The following is a 16,388-nucleotide window of genomic DNA, read 5'->3' as shown; positions in this document are numbered from 1 at the left end:
TCTGTCGGTTCTCGATCATGCTGGAATAGGATTTACTATCCTTTTGCCTCTGTCACTACGCCCAGCAATCGCGAGTTTGAAGCTCGTCACAATCATTCAATCTCTGAATCCTACTCGGAATACCACAGACAATGTTTAGACTTTCCGGATTCTCAAGAATGGCCGTCCATGGGTTCTAACTTATACCACGAAGACACTAATAACTCGGACTCGGTCCCCTGTATTAGATACCCAAGAGATATCCATTCAATGTAAGGTAGAACGGAAGTGGTTGTCAGGCACGCGTTCATAAGTTGAGAATGATGATGACTGTCACAATCATCACATCCATCATATTGAAGTGCGAATGCATATCTTAGAAGCAGAATAAGTTGAATTGAATAGAAAAACAATAGTACTTTGCATTAATCTTTGAGGAACAGCAGAGCTCCACACCTTAATCTATAGTGTGTAGAAACTCTACCGTTGAAAATACACAAGTGATAAATTTTCAGGCATGGCCGAATGGCCAGCCCTCACAAAAGTCTAAGATAGCATAAAACTAATCAAAGATGATCCAAAGATATTCCAAAGATATAAACATAATAGTAAAAAGTCCTATTTATACTAAACTAGTTACTAGGGTTTGCAGAATTGTGTAAATGATGCAGAAATCCACTTCTGGTTAACTGCTGAGTGGTATGATCATAGTTTGCCCTGTTTGATGTTGTCTGCTGCATTCTCATTTTGTGATTGTGTTGCTGCTGCCTGGTTATGTATCTATTACTTGGCTATTGTCTTGTGGATACATATGCCCTTCCTGTTGTTTTCTGCCTATCTAGGAACGTCCAATATTATGCCGGAATGCTGCCCGATTTTTCAAAAACTATTTTAACTTCATATTCCCACTCTGGATTGAACTTGGCATTTTCAAATTGCTTTTTGCCGAACCCACACCAAGTTCAGCCCCCGGGACACTTGGGTCAGTTTTTCTATTTTCATTTTGGTTTCCCTACTAGTAGTGCCTACATGAACTTCAGGAAAGCGCTTAAATGTTTCATTGAACCATGGTTTGCACTTTCCTTTTCCAATGTACATTCTTTCAACATAATTTCACTCTATTTGGTTTTCACCCCTTCACAATTACACCAATGCACTCTATTGCTTACAACATCAATTATTGCAAACCCAATGGCCAAAGAATTGACTGATGACTTGTTTCAATTAATTGCTTTTCTTGTAATTTTATATTTCATCATCAATGGCTGCACTTTCCTTATGTATGTGAACATGCTTGTTGTAACCATTCTGCATTTCTCTGTTAATTAGGCTATTCCCCATCATACCACTAACTTTCAATTTCGTTTTTCAAATTTTTCTAACTCACTAACTTGTCTAACCTTCTAACTTCACTTTTCAGTTCACCTAACTCTCTAACTATTCTTTTGAGGTGTGATGATGAATATGCCTAATGCATGAGTTTTATATTACATTGGTTGAATTGTTGAATTCTTGGTCTATGGCTATGTTTTCTGTGCTTACTTACATTCCAAGTTTTAAATTTTGGTTCACATCATGATTACTTGTCTTTCATCTTACATCCTGAACTTGCTCTTCCTTGCTTCCTGCTACTTGTTTATTTGCTTATACTCTGTTCTATTCTAATTTTCAGGATGTTGGCTAAAGGGAAAGGCAAGGCCCCCTCCAGAAAGAGGAAAAGGGCCCCAGATTCCACTTTCTCTCCTTATGTGGATTATTCGAAAAATCCTATTGATGAGGTGGAGAGAGCAAACCAATCCCTGCCTGCCCAGGATTCACTCAAGTTCCCAAATCTCTACTGTGAACTTCAGTTCCCAAGCTACAACTCAAAGAACTTGAACATTAAAAAGAGGTTGGCCCTTCCATCCGACCTGCGGCAAACAATTAATAACCGCATTGAAAGGATGGGTTTGGACTTTGTGGATCGAGAGCTCAGCCGGGTGAACCGGTCTTGGGTGCAGGAATTCTATTGCAACTTCTTCCGTCACACCCTTGACTCGGTTCTGGTTAGAGGTATTCAGGTGCCCATCACTGAGCAGGCCATTGAGGACGATCTTACTTATAGGCCCAAGGCGAGTGATACTGATGCCTTTGAGCAGGCCGAGGTGGAGCTCCACTGCATGACCTTCGATTTTGATGCCTTGAGGGCAGTGGTAGCTACCCCGGAGGATCCCTGGGTCATGGATACGGAGAACAAGGCACCCAAGGGGATGCGCTTTATCTATCTGAGCAAGGAAGCCAAGATATGGCAACAGATTTTCGCCCATTACCTCATGCTGACTACTCACTTCTCAGAGATCCCTGTGGCTATGTTGATCCTAATCAGCTGTGTGCTAGAGGGGAAGGTAGTCTACTTCCCTCGACTGATCAGGCAGTTCATGTGGCGGGCCCACATCAGAGGTATCTTTCCATTCCCCGTCCTTGTCACACAGATGATTCAGCGGGCCAGTGTCCAGTGGCTACCGGAGGACGTATCACCACCCCCACCGCTCCCTGAAAAGGAGTCAGAGACCATTCCATGGGGCTCCTGGGTGACAAAAAGCCTCCTTCCGGGCGCAGATCTCGGGCTAGAGCAGCAGAGGATGGAGCTGGACCTTCTTCATTATCTACCCCAACAGGACCCTCTACATCAGCAGCTGCAGTAGCACTTTCTTTACCACCACCACCACCAGCACCTCAGCCGACTTACTTACTGGTTCAGCATCTTTTCCAGTTTATGGAGCGCAGCAACCGTCAGATCATGCGTTGCCTAGATTGGATTGATCAGATGTTTGTGGCCCAGGGCCTTGAGTTGCGACCCCTTCCAGAGTCCTCCGGTTCAGATGAGGAGACCCATGGGGAGGAGCGTGCAGATTTACATGATAAGGATACTCATGTGGCGGAGCAGGTTCATGTGGAGACTGCACCACAGACCCAGGCTACCCAGGAGACACCCCAGCCACAGCCACAGCCCCAGTCAGAGCCAGAGTCGACCGGCGTACCTCTCCCTGAGCCTGAGGATTAGCATCGGGGACAATGCTTGATCTTAAGTGTGGGGAGGTTTCCATTGGCACCATTGGTGGATCGGTGAACATTTTGGCATATTTTCTAGTTATATTCTCCTAGTTATCTTGTTTTGCACACTGTTGTATATATTGGTTGTTTTGGATTACTTTGGATACTTTTACCTTAGTTGTTGCATACTTTGTCATTTTGGATGTTAGGTATTTTAGATGCTAGATTTCATACTTTAGTTGGATTTTTCTTATATAGTTATCTTCTAGCTTGTGGTTGTGATTAGAAATTATTTTGGATTTCTTAAGACTTAGTTAAACCCTTTTGCATGTAAACTTGTTTTGATTAGAAAAGGAAAGGGTAAACTATGGAATCTTTGAACCTTTCCAATCACAACAATACTTAGTCAACATGATGAAATTTTTTCATGGAATCCATCTAGAGAGCATAACCCAATTGATTGAAAACTCTTGAAACTTGCTTGAATTCATATTTTGTGAAATATGTATTGAGCCAAGAACACAAGCATGTGAGATTTGAGCCTGTTGATGTGGTTACATTTTATAACCACCCATTTTCCATTCTTGTGTGTGATTGTCTCTTCCTATGATTGTGATCCTTGGTTTGCTTGATTCTATATATCCATTTATTCTTTGTATTCATGCATTTATATGATTGAGGCCATTATTTCAATTAGCTCACTTACCCAAATAGCCTACCTTCTATCCTCCATTGTTAACTAATTTTGAGCCTACGTTTAACCCAATTGTTCTTATTTTAGCACATTACAAGCCTAAAACGGAAAATAATAAAGTCCCTTGTTTAGATCTTTGATTGGCTTAGGCTAATGGGAGTGTCTTATATTCATGTTTGGGGAGATTAGGAATATTAGTTGGGATAAAAGAGTGTTTTTCATTTGTATTTAGGAAATTGGGTGTATACTCATGTATTGATTAAATGTGTAGACCTTATGCATTGAAAAAAAAGGGGAAATAGAAAAAGAAACAAAAAGAAGAGAAAAAAAAGAAAATAAATAGGAAAAGAAAGAAACAAAGAAAAAGAAAGGAATAAAAAGGGGACAAAATGCCCCAAAGCAAAGCTCAATAAGGATCAATGCATAAGTGTTGGGAAAATCAAAAGAAATGCATGAATATGTAAAAAGTGAAGGGTGGTTGGTTAGGATAGATTAGAATTTGTATAGGTCATTGTATAGGTTAGGTGGGAAAGTCTAGGTTAATCAAAGATTCAAATCCCTAGTCCACTTGACCATATATGATCCCACCTTGCCTCATGATGAATGAATGCATACATTGAATGATTGTTGATTGTTAGATGAAGAACAAATTTTGAAAAATGTGATTAGGAGAGAATTGAGTGAATAACCCCTAAACACTTGAGTGAATAGAGCGGATACACATCCGGTGAGGGTTCAATAGATCAATTACATGTATTCACCCCTATTATCTATATTCTTACAAGTTTGAATTTCTTTTGATAATTCAATACGATTGTGGTTTGGGCTTGACCCTATTACTCTAGCTATTATGCTCATATATATTCTCTTGGAAGTTGAATCATTTTGACCAAGCATTTGCATTCACCCTAGGTAGTTGCATTTAGATAGGATTCATGTAGTTTAGTTGCATTAAATAAATATCATACCCCTTGTTTCCCTTTTAATTTAGCATGAGGAAATGCTAAGGTTTAAGTGTGGGGAGGTTGATAAACCCCGTTTTCAGGGTTTATCTTGTGTTGGATTTAGAGTATTTTGCTAACCTTTTCTCACATTTAGCCAATGATTTAGCATGATTGTGTGATCTCTCTCTTATTTGTGCGTAAGTGTAAAAAGCATGCTTTTTGGTATCTGATTAGATAACTTTAACTTCTCCTTGATTCCATAAGATGCCTTGATATGTTTGTTAGCAATCTCAGGTTGAAAAAGGCTAGGAATGAATCAAAGGAGCAAGGAAGGAAGCATGCAAGTGGAGAAGATCATGAAAAGCCAAAGAGTTGAACTCGGCCATGGACGCGCGCACGCACCAGGCGCTTACGCGCACATTGCGAACTTACCCATGGACGCGTACGCGTGCTGTGCGCGTACGCGTCGGTGCTGATTTATGATTTTTTTAATGAAAATGTGGCCAGCGAATTCTCAAAGCCTGTAGGGCCCAATCCAAGCCAACTTTGGTGCCAAAACACTCAAAAGGACCAAGGATTGAAGGGGGATGATCATCTTGAATCATAACACACATTAGGATTAGAATTAGGATTAGGTTTAGCTCAATAGTTTAGATCTAGGTTTTAATTCATGCTTTCTTCTTCTTCTACCTTTCAATTCTACGTTGTTACATTCATTACCTTTCTATTGTTGATATTACTTCCTTCTATTTTGTTTGTAGATCTACTCTTGTACATTCTATTTTCTTTTAATGCAATTTGAAGTAATTCATAATAATTGTGTTTCTTTTGATTGTTGTTATTAATTCCTTGCAATAAGTAGTTGTTAGATTTCATTGTTGTTACCAATTTACTTTGCTTCCCTTCTATGCCTTCCAAGAGTTTGATGAAATGCTTGGTTGGACTTTAGTATAGATTTTGTTCCCCTTTGCCTAGGTGGAGTAATTAGTGACGCTTGAGTTATCTAATTCCTTTGTTGATTGATAATTAGAAGTTGCTAATTGATTTGGATACCACTAAAGCTAGTCTTTCCCTTGGGAGTTGGCTAGGACTTATGGAATCAAGTTGATTCATCCACTTGACTTTCTTCCATGGTTAGAGGTTAACTAAGTGGTAGCAATGGATAATTTGTGGTCACAATTGAGGAGGATAACTAGGATAGGACTTCTAGTTCTCATATCTAGCCAAGAGCTTTGTTAGTTGTTAGTTCATTTTCTTCGCCATTTATTTTTCTTGTCTAAAATCTCAAAAACCCCAAATATAACTCATAACCAATAACAAGACACTTTATTGCGATTCCAAGGGAGAACGACCCGAGGTTCAATAATTCGGTTTATAAATTTAGGGGTTTGTACTAGTGAAAAACAATCTTTTGTATGAAAGGAATATTGCTTGGTTTAGGAACTATATTACAACGAGCTTTCAATTGTGAATTCTAGACCACACAATAGTCCAATTGATGAGTGGATAATTTATACGCTTTTTGGCATTGTTTTTAGTATGTTTTTAGTATATTTTAGTTAGTTTTTATTATGTTTTTATTAGTTTTTTAAATAAAAATCACATTTCTGGACTTTACTATGAGTTTGTGTGTTTTTCTGTGATTTCAGGTATTTTCTGGCTGAAATTGAGGGACCTGAGCAAAAATCTGATTCAGAGGCTGAAAAAGGACTGCAGACGCTGTTGGATTCTGACCTTTCTGCACTCGAAGTGGATTTTCTGGAGCTACAGATACCCAATTGGCGCACTCTCAATTGCGTTGGAAAGTATACATCCTGGGCTTTCCAGCAATTTATAATAGTTCATACTTTGCTCGAGATTTAATGGCCCAAACCGGTGTTCCAAGTCAGCATAGAAATTCTGGCGTCAAAACGCCAGAACTGGCATAAAAGCTGGAGTTAAACGCCAAAACTTGCACAAAAGCTGGCGTTTAACTCCAAGAAAAGCCTCTACACATGAAAGCTTCAACGCTCAGCCCAAGCACACACCAAGTGGGCCCTGAAGTGGATTCTGCATCATTTACTCATTTCTGTAAACCCTAGGTTACTAGTTTTCTACAAATAGGACCTTTTGCTATTGTATTTTACACACTTGATCATACTTTTGATCTTGGTTCTTCTGGTTCCCTCTCTGGGGCTGAAGCCAATGATCACCATTATTACTTTTGTATTTTCAACGGTGGAGTTTCTACATACCATAGATTAAGGTGTGGAGCTCTGCTGTTCCTCATGAATTAATGCAAAGTACTATTGTTTTTCTATTCAACTCAAGCCTATTTCTATTCTAAGATATCCATTCGTTCTTCAACATGACGAATGCGATGATCCGTGACACTCATCACCATTCTCACCTATGAACGCGTGCCTGACAACCACTTCTGTTCTACATGCAAACAAACTTGAATGTGTATCTCTTGGATTTCTAATCTAAGATTAGAACCTTCGTGGTATAGGCTAGAATCATTGGCGGCCATTCCTGAGATTCGGAAAGTCTAAACCTTGTCTGTGGTATTCCGAGTAGGATTAGGGAAGGGATGACTGTGACGAGCTTCAAACTCGCGACTGTTGGGCGTAGTGACAGACGCAAAAGAATCAATGGATCCTATTCCAACATGATCGAGAACCAACAGCTGATTAGTCGTGCGGTGATAGTGCATTTGGAACATTTTAACTGAGAGGACGGGAGGTAGCCATTGACAACGGTGAAACCCAACATACAGCTTGCCATGGAAAGGAGGATGAATGATTGGAAGAAGGCAATAGGAAAGCAGAGTTTCAGAAGGAACAAAGCATCTCCATACGCTTATTTGAAATTCCTACCAATGAATTGCCTAAGTATCTCTATCTTTATTTTATATTTTATTCATCTTTTAATTATCAATTCTCCATAACCATTTGAATCTGCCTGACTGATATTTACAAGATGACCATAGCTTGCTTGAAGTCGACAGTCTCCGTGGGATCGACCCTTACTCACGTAAGGTTTATTACTTGGACGACCCAGTGCACTTGTTGTTTAGTTGAGCGGAATTGTGACAAAGAGTTGAGATTACGATTGTGCGTACCAAGTTGTTGGCGCCATTGATGATCACGATTCCGTGCACCACCAATCATCAAAGAACCACCCCAATCTGAGGTGGGGAGACAATCAGAATCAAAACTCATGGTAGAGAAACTCAACCTAGAACAATTCCAGAAACACAAACCATCAAAACCATCAAAACACTAACCAAAACCAATACAGAAAAACCACAAAACAATCAACCCCAACCCAACTACTATCTACCCAACAACCCATCCACTAACCAAAATAACTATCATCCACCCTCAACATCCCATAATCAACCACAACTACCCCAAGAATCTCAAAGGTTCTCCAACTCGGAGATAATAATGGAAAAGATGTTCAAGCATCAAGAATTGGCCCATATGAACCATGAAGCTTCACTGTAGAATCTAGAGAGGCAAATTGGCCAATTGTCTAAGCAAACTGTGGCTGAAAGAGCACCAAATGCATTACCAAGTGACACCATTCCCAATCCCAAAGAAGAATGCAAAGCAATCCAATTCAGGAGTGGAAGAACCTTGGAGAATGGCAAAGAAGCTAACAAGAAGCCTGTGGAGAATGATATTGGCAGCAAGAAGTAAGTAGGAGAAAAAGACAAGCAAGACCAAGAGAATCTCAAGGAGAAAGAGGAACCTCAAGCTTCAAAGAAGGGGAAGTAGATTATTAAGGAACATTCACAAGCACAGAGGAAAGAAGTGAAGCCTTACACTTCTCCTCTACCATATCCTTAGAGATTGCAAAACGAGCTAAAGGATCAACAATTTCCCAAGTTCTTAGAAGTGTTTAAGAAGCTGGAGATCAACATCCCACTTGCTGAAGCATTGGAGCAAATGCCTCCATATGCAAAGTTTTTCAAGGAACTTAATAATAAGAAGAGGAGCCAAATTGAAAAAGAGATAGTAATCTTGACCCAAGAATGCAATGCTGTCATTCAAAGAGGTCTTCCACCAAAACTTAAAGACCCTGGAAGCTTCTTCTTGCCTAGCACCATTGGCAACATATTCATTGCTAAGGCGTTGTGTGATTTAGGATCCAATATCAATCTAATGTCCTTATCTATGATGAGAAAGTTGTCCATAGAAGAGGTGAAACCTATAAGAATGACCTTGCAACTTGCTGACAGATCCATGGTAACTCCTAATGGAGTGGTCGAAAATCTCTTGTCAAGGTGGATAAGTTTATTTTTCCAGCTGACTTTGTTATTTTAGATTTGGATGAAGAGGAAAGTGACTCTATCATACTAGGAAGGCCTTTCCTAGCCACAACAAGAGCCATCATTGATGTAGAAAAGGGGGAAATGACTTTGAGAGCACATGATGAGAAAATCATTCTGAATGTCTTCAAGGAAATGTAGTATACTGCTGAAGAGAACAGCTGCATGAGAGTTGAAAAAGAAAACTCGAACTGGAAGGAAAAAGCCAAGGAGGCACTCATCAGCTCACCTGAGAAGCAAGAGAGGACAGTGGAGAAGAAAAAGAGGGTAACGAACATTTGAAGCCTAAGAAGAGAAGACAGGAAGAGATTGAAGATTTGATCATTGGGAAGAAATTCCCTGACATAAAGCTTGCTGCCGAGAAAGAAGGGCCATTGAAGAAAGAAAAAAAGAGCAAGAAAAAGGTTCCAAAAGGATGGAAGAACAAAAGAGTACCAACTGAAGGATTCTCAAAAGGGGACAGAGTAAGATTGATCTACCAACAGTTGGAGACAGATCCACAAACTGATGATTATTACATCGTCAATAAGATACTCTCACTGGAGCATATGGAGATTGATCATCAATGAACAGGAAGAAGGCTCACAGTGAGAGGGGACAAGCTGAGGCTCTATAATCATCAGCCACCCTAACAAGGACCCAATGTCAAGCTAGTGACAACAAAAGAGCACTGCATGGGAGGCAGCCCATGATTTAATATTCTTGCTTTTGTTTTAATTTCAATAATTAATGGTTCTTCTAGCATAAATTTGAGCTCTCATGAGCAGATTTGATAACTGCACACATCATTTTGAAGCATATGTTTGATTCCTAAGTTTGGTGTGCCTAAGGGCACTTTAAAACAGCTTTTCAAGCATGCTGATCATATACCCATCTTAGAATATATACTCATTCATTTTACTGGAGTATATAGCCAAACACTAAGTTTAGTATTCTACATATGCTATGAATTTCAAGAAAGTCACCTTTGCTCAAAGAGTCAAGTTCATGAAAAGTTAAACCATATCTGTATTATTCTTGTGAATTTATTTTGCTAAGGTAGAAAATAAAGTGTCCCTTGTAATGAATATACCAACCATAGCAAAAAATAAGTTTGATGTTCACCAACATTTTGTTTAATTTTAAAAGGGCATAGTTGGTTATTCATAAATAAGGAACATATAGCAAATTTTTTTCTTTCATATATACTTCTTACTTGATAAACATTACCATACCAAACACAAATTTTGAGCTTACTGCTGCCTTGATTTAAATGGACAGGTGTGAAGAATATTTAGGAGAAGACAAAAGAATGCATGCATGTACAGTTGTCACAAGGGGAAAAAGTGAGTCACGTGTGCTTAGGGAATGGTGTTCTCATGGAAACAAAATCCACATGGTTCAACACCTAGGAGGCCAAACCATATGCCCAATAAAGGAGTGATCCTTGTCTTCATCCACCTCTACATGCACACCGTCCATTCCATGAGTTTTCAATAAAGACATGCTTAATCCTCACCATTCATTTCAACCAAACCGTGCTACAAATCAGCTAGTAGCACCTCCTAATCTATTTGCCTTTGTTTCATTCATACACTTTTCCTAAATACATTACAGCAGCTCTTTCTTACCCAACGATATCACATAGTACCTGGTGAGCGGATAATTTATACGCTTTTTGGCATTATTTTTATATAGTTTTTAGTATATTTTTATTAGTTTTTAAATAAAAATCACATTTCTGGACTTTACTAGGAGTTTTTGTGTTTTTCTGTGATTTTAGATAATTTCTGGCTGAAATTGAGGGACTTGAGCAAAAATCTGATTCAGAGGCTGAAGAAGGACTGCAGATGCTGTTGGATTCTGACCTCCCTGCACTCAAAGTAGATTTTCTGGAGCTACATGAGTCCAAATGGTGCGCTCTCAATTGCGTTGGAAAGTAGACATCCAGGGCTTTCCAGCAATATATAATAATCCATACTTTGCTCGAGTTTAGACGATGCAAACTGGTGTTCAACGCCAGCTTTCTGCCCTATTCTGAAGTTAAACGCCAGAAATAGCTTACAAACTGGCGTTTAACTCCAAGGAAGACCTCTACACATGAAAGCTTCAATGCTCAGCCTAAGCACACACCAAGTGGGCCTGGAAGTAGATTTCTGCATCATTTACTTATCTCTGTAAACCCTAGTAACTAGTTTAGTATAAATAGAACTTTTTACTATTGTTTTTACATCTTTGGATCATTTTTAGATATTTGAAACGTTTTTCCTTAGACGTTTAGGGGGCTGGCCGTTCGGCCATGCCTGGACCTTGTTCTTATGTATTTTAAACGGTAGAGTTTCTACACACCATAGATTAAGGTGTGGAGCTTTGCTGTTCCTCTTGAATTAATGTAAAGTACTACTGTTTTTCTATTCAACTCAAGCCTATTTCTTCTCTAAGATATTCATTCGCACACAAGAACATGATGAATGTGATGATTATGTGACGCTCATCACCATTCTCACTTATGAACGCGTGCCTGACAAACACTTCCGTTCTACATGAAAGCAAGCTTTGAATGCATATCTCTTAGCCTCCTGATTTACGATCAGAGTCTTCGTGGTATAGGCTAGAATTATTGGCGGCCATTCTTGAGGTCTAGAAAGTCTAAACCTTGTCTGTGGTATTCTGAGTAGGATCTGGGAAGGGATGGTTGTGACGAGCTTCAAACACGCGAGTGCTGGGCGTAGTGACAAACGCAAAATGATTACTTAATCCTATTCCAGCAGGATCGAGAACTGACAGATGATTAGCCGTGCGGTGACAGTGCATTTTGGACCATTTTCACTGAGAGGACGGGATGTAGCCATTGACAACGGTGATGCCCAACATACAGCTTGCCATGGAAAGGAGCATGAATGATTGGATGATGATAGCAAGAAAGCAGAGGTTCAGGAGGAACAAAAGCATCTCTATACGCTTATCTAAAATTCTCACCATAACCATTTGAATCCACCTGACTATGATTTACAAGGTGACCATAGCTTGCTTCAAGCCGACAATCTCCGTGGGATCAACCCTTACTCACGTAAGGTTTATTACTTGGACGACCCAGTGCACTTGCTGGTTAGTTGTGCAAAGTTGTGAAGAAGAACTAAGGTTATGAATGTGCGTATTAAGTTTTCAGCGCCGTTACCAAGGAATGAACGATCATGATTTCGTGCACCAGTACCCAACTTATTCTCCCCTCCATCCTAAACCGTGCCTTAACCAAGATTTAGCCTTTCTTCTCCATTCTTTCCTAATTCATGGCTTCATCAAGTTCCAAAAGAAGGAAAGGAAAGGAACCAGCTGAAGCCGAACCACCAACCTATGATACCAAGAGATTTAAGTCTCAATTTCATGAATCACGATATCACAGGTTAATGGCATCAAAAGAAGTAATTCCAGAGATGGGCTTCAGATAGAAAGATGGAGAATACCCTATCATGAGAAGAATAACCGCAGAGAGGAGATGGGAACTTCTATGTGAACCTCTCACAAACATAAATGCAACCATGATAAGGGAGTTCTATGCAAATGCTGTGAGGTCAAGCAAGACCAGCCCTCCCTACAAGAGCTATGTTAAGGGGGTTGAGGTAGATTTTAGCCCATCATCCATCATGAGAGTCTTACAGATAAGAGTGATACCCTATGGAGAACCCAGCTTTGATAAAAGAATGACGGGTGAGAATGACCCCGATGAGATACTACATGGTTTATGCTTTGAAGGCAAAGACTGGGAAAGGGACTCAGAGGGGGCTCTAAGCTGCTTGAAGAGAATTGATCTCATACCTGATGCCAAACGGTGGTATGAGATAGTGAGAAGGTCTATACTCCCAATCGGAAATACATCTGAAGTCACAATAAAGAGAGCAATTCTGACATATTGCATACTTAGGGGAGGAGAAATCAATATCCCACAGCTCATAGCAGATAGAATTCAAGGGATGGCTGAGAATACTGGCAAATCAAGCAGACTTGGTCACCCAAGTACCATTTTGAGGCTGTGCAATAGAGCAAGGGTACTCTTTGAGGATGCAGATACAGATCGGGTAAAGGAAAGTAGAGGAATCACCAAGAAAAAAATGGATGGTATAACTGAAACCCAGGAGGAGATAAGAGCTCAAGAAAGAAGGAAGAGACCACAAATGGAGGGTGAACAAGCTTCTGGTGCAATGGACTTAAGCCAAATACAAAGAGCCATTGAAGAAATGTCTCAACAATATATGAGAGCACAGGAGCAACAACAGGAGCAATATTTGAAGCAACAAGAGCAGTACTTGATAGTCCAAGAGCAACAAGAGCATTGGCAGCAGCAAATGATGGAGAAGCAAGAAAACTTCCAGCTCAAGATTTTGGATCAACAAAGAGAATTTCAAGCAAGAACTCTTGATTGGAAAATGGAACAAGTGGCATACTCTCAAGAATCATTTAATAAATTGTCCCTACAAGAAGCCAAGCAAGGAAAGTACATCCAAAATCTTTACCAATGGAAGAATATATATCATACAATTGGAGAGCATTGGAACTTTGACAGAATGGAGTATGATATAGAAACTCAAGCAAAGTTAGACTATGTAGTCTGTGGCATGCCAATATTGAACCGAGAGATCAAGCCATATGTTCAATGCCAAGAATTGGTAGACCATCAGAGAGCAAAAGCCAAGAAAAATGCAGCACACATGCAACAAGGATTGAAGGATACTGGGCTCTGGGATCAGGTAGACCACATTTGGGATCGTAGATGCCCTGTTGAAGAGCCCCAAGAAACAAACAAGAAGCAGAAGAAGGAGTCAAAGAAGAAAGGGGAATCCAGCAAAGAAAAAGAGCACAACAACTAGAGGTGGTGGAGTCCCTTTTATAGTTTTAATTAAGGATGATGCATATCTGAAACATGATATGCCTCCAAATATTTTATATTCTGCACTTTCATATCTTGAGTAGATTTCTTATTAGGATCTGCATTATGCTTGTTATCACTCATCTGCATTAAATTCATGTCTTGTTTCCCTTTTGCATCAATAAGAGAAAATATTTGAAATAGAAAGTGATTGCCCAATGTAGTAGGAATTAGAATAAAGTTCATTGGTGATAATTGCTTGATTAGATGATAAGCTCAATAATAAAAGCTGCAGAATAGAATATCTCTTGTAGTGTGAACTTAGTTGCTGTTATAAAACCTTCAATTAATGAACATCCCTAGAAAATTAGGAAAAGCAAGAAGGAAAAAATAAAAGAAAAGCCAAGGATTGGCAACAAAAATGAAAGAAACAAATAATAATGCTAGACACCAATAGCTTGGAACTTAGGACATATGCTTGTGATGCTTCTTGTACTAAGATCTGCTTGGACAAATAGGTTCTGATGAGTCTTTTAAAACTAGGTAACTTGGACTAACTAATCCGGGATTACCAACTGAAAGTCCATTATCAAGAGCAACGTAGCTACAAAGCATTTAGTAACCCAAAGAGGTGCTGGGCATCAATGTTCCTAATAAGAATTATGAGCCAAGTGTCTGTTATAGTGAAGAGATGTTGAGAAAAATTGATCCAAAAGGCTGCTGCAACACTTGACACTGAGCTACCATTAAGAAATAAGTTTCTAAGAAAAAGAAAGAAGGAAAAATCTAATAGGGATCAATAAAAGAACAAGGGATTATAGCAGCAACTCTAGTGAATCCTCAAAGAGACATTTCATAGCTGACAACTAAGAATAATTGAGCTGCATTTTGTCTGCATAAAATCCCATGAACCAAATTTTATTACCTGCTAAATAAGGACATATATGCTTCTCTGTTTTATTGCATTTCTTCTCATGTTTAGTGCTTGTTTTGGGACAAGCAAGATTTAAGTTTGATGTTGTTATGACAAGTCATCTTATGCTTGTTTTACAAGCATTTTTCATATGTTTCATTAGGTTTTATGCACTTTCTTGCACAATAAGTAAGTGATTGGAGTGGATTTTCATGATTATTTTGAATGAATCAAACATTATTTATTTTACACAAAATTATAGGTTTAATGTTAGAATTAATTGATTTCATGAATGATGCAAAGACTTTGTGAATTTTGGTGAGACTTGGATTGGTTTTTTGGTTGCTTGTAGGTTAAGAAATGAAGAAAAGGGGGAAGCAATCAGGGAAGCGTTACTTTCAAATAGAGAATGCCAAGCTTAGGAACACAAACAGCTAGCGTTCACTTTGGAAGTGAGCGCCACGTTCACTTTTTTAATGTTTTCATGAATTTCAAGTTTGGAAGCAAGGTTTTGGCCTTCCGTACGCACCAGGCAGCGCTCAAAATTAGAGTGTAGTGCTCACTAAGGCAGCGCTAATGAAGGGGAGAAGAGCACCAAAGGCTAGCGCTCAATAAAGCAGCGTAACGCTCAGTAAGGAAGCGCCAAGGGAAGGAAATAGCGTACCAAAGGAGTGCTCAACAAAGCAGCCAGCGCTCAATGAGTGAGCGTAGCGCTCAGTAAGGGAGCGCTAGAGGCAACATGCGCACCAAAAGGACACGCTGAAGGAGTGAACAAAGCACTCACTTTGTCAACTGAGCGCTCCACTAGGAGCTTCACCAAACACCCCTGACCCACTCTCATTCAAGGCCAAACCAAAAAGCCCACTTCAAGTGTTAAATGATGGAAATAGAAAGTGTATAAATAGGAGCAAGTTTAGGGACCTTTTTTTTCTTATTTTTTAGCTTTCTCTCTTTTAATTTTCCTTTTGAGAATTTGGGGAATTGGGATAAGATCTAAGTTTGCTTTTTGTGCTCATTTTACTTTCTGCTGCAACTTCTATTTTCTGTTTTGGGTTTTGGATTGAGATTGAAGAACTCTACTGAAATTTTTCATCTGAGAATCATCTTTTACTTTTCCTTTTTATAGTTCTGAGAATTGGAAATTGGATCTTAACTTTCTTTTCTTTTTTCGTTTTACTTCTTCTTCAATTTCTTCTTTTTTGTTTGGTCAAGAGAGTAATTGAGATCTAGATCTACTTTCTGTTCTTGTTACTCTTCTGCAATTGTCAATTTCTCTTTAAAGATTTCATAATTGAGCTGAGCTTTCTTGCTGTTTTGATTCTTCTGCAAATTTTTTCATTTCCGTTTTGGTTCTTCTGCGATTTCTCTTCATCTCATATTTCTTTAATCCACTGCACTTCTATTTTCTAGTTCAATTTGAATCCCAATACCCAAATCCCCTTTATTCTTTATGCAATTTAAGTTTTCTAGCAATTTAGATTCAGCAATTTAAGTTTATTGCACTTTAAGTTTCAGTCATTTACCTTTCTTGCAATTTAAGTTTCAGCTTATTTACTTTCTTGCTCTTTAAGTTTCTGCAATTTACTTCTTCTGCACTTTAAGATTCAGCCAATTTTCATTCTACACTTTAGTTTACTTGCAATTTTACTTCTCTTAATCAAGTT

Source organism: Arachis ipaensis, chromosome B06 (assembly GCF_000816755.2).
Source record: "Arachis ipaensis cultivar K30076 chromosome B06, Araip1.1, whole genome shotgun sequence".
NCBI lineage: Eukaryota > Viridiplantae > Streptophyta > Magnoliopsida > Fabales > Fabaceae > Arachis > Arachis ipaensis.
Note: the sequence above shows the minus strand (reverse complement) of the source record.